Here is a 1,021-nt window from a genome sequence, read left to right as displayed (position 1 = left end):
ACATTTTTTTTATTTCCAGGCTCCTGGTGCCAAGAGTGTTGACCGTGGAGCCGAGCAAACTGAAGCTGTGAACAATCTCAATCTCTTCGCCATCCATCCTGAATTGTAGGACGGAAGGCTTTGAATGGAAGGGCCTTATTACTTAATTCACTGTACTGAAATAGCTTGCCTCCAGAAACCCTATGAACTTGGAGAAAGGATGAAAGCTATGTAAGTGTTCTGGTCCTTTGTTCATGGTGTCTGTATGAGTTGTCCTACGACTCAGCAGCACTTGGCAACAGCAACATACCTAGTAAAATATAGAGCCCAAGCTACCAGCCCAAACCTACTGGGTCATAATCTTTGTGTGTACCTCAAATCTGCATTTTTAAACTAGTCCCCCAGAATGTTGGCACATGTTGATTTTGAAGGGGGTAATAATCTATACAAAGCTGTCCTGAAAATTGAGTCAGCAAGGATATACTGAATAGATATGAGAGAAAATGAGATTAATGATACATTACCATGGGCTAGTAAAACTTGCCAAGGCTACAGACCAGGAACAAAAGAAAGCAAGAATAAGTACAAATAAATTAGACTGATAATATCTTAAAAGTGGAACACCGCTGTAAAATAGAAACAAAATCTGGTCCACGTGTGTCATTTTAAGTCATTTCAAGGAATTGTGCTGCCAACCCATAGACAGGTGGTTCGAAATCACCAGCTGCTCCAAGGGACAAGGATAGGCAATCTCCTCCCATGCTTTTTACAGACTCTCAAAACTTGCTGGAGGGTCAACTAAGACTTAAATTTAACAGGATTGCAAGGAGACAGAGAGAGAGAGAGAGAGAGAGAGAGACTAAAAATGTAAAATGTTGCTGTTATGTGCCATCGAGTCACTTGTGACTCCTACCAATCCTATGTACAACAGCCCTAAACCCTGCTCTATCTCTTGCCATTCTTATTGTCTTTGACACACCTATCCCCATTACTCCAGTGATGGAATCAATCCATCTCATCAAGGGTCTTCCTTTCCTGCGCC

The sequence above is a fragment of the Elephantulus edwardii genome, unplaced genomic scaffold (assembly GCF_000299155.1).
Source record: "Elephantulus edwardii isolate Elephantulus edwardi_28Jun2011 unplaced genomic scaffold, EleEdw1.0 scaffold00054, whole genome shotgun sequence".
Classification (NCBI taxonomy): domain Eukaryota; kingdom Metazoa; phylum Chordata; class Mammalia; order Macroscelidea; family Macroscelididae; genus Elephantulus; species Elephantulus edwardii.
The sequence above is the reverse complement of the archived record's forward strand: the minus strand, read 5'-3'. Positions refer to the sequence as shown.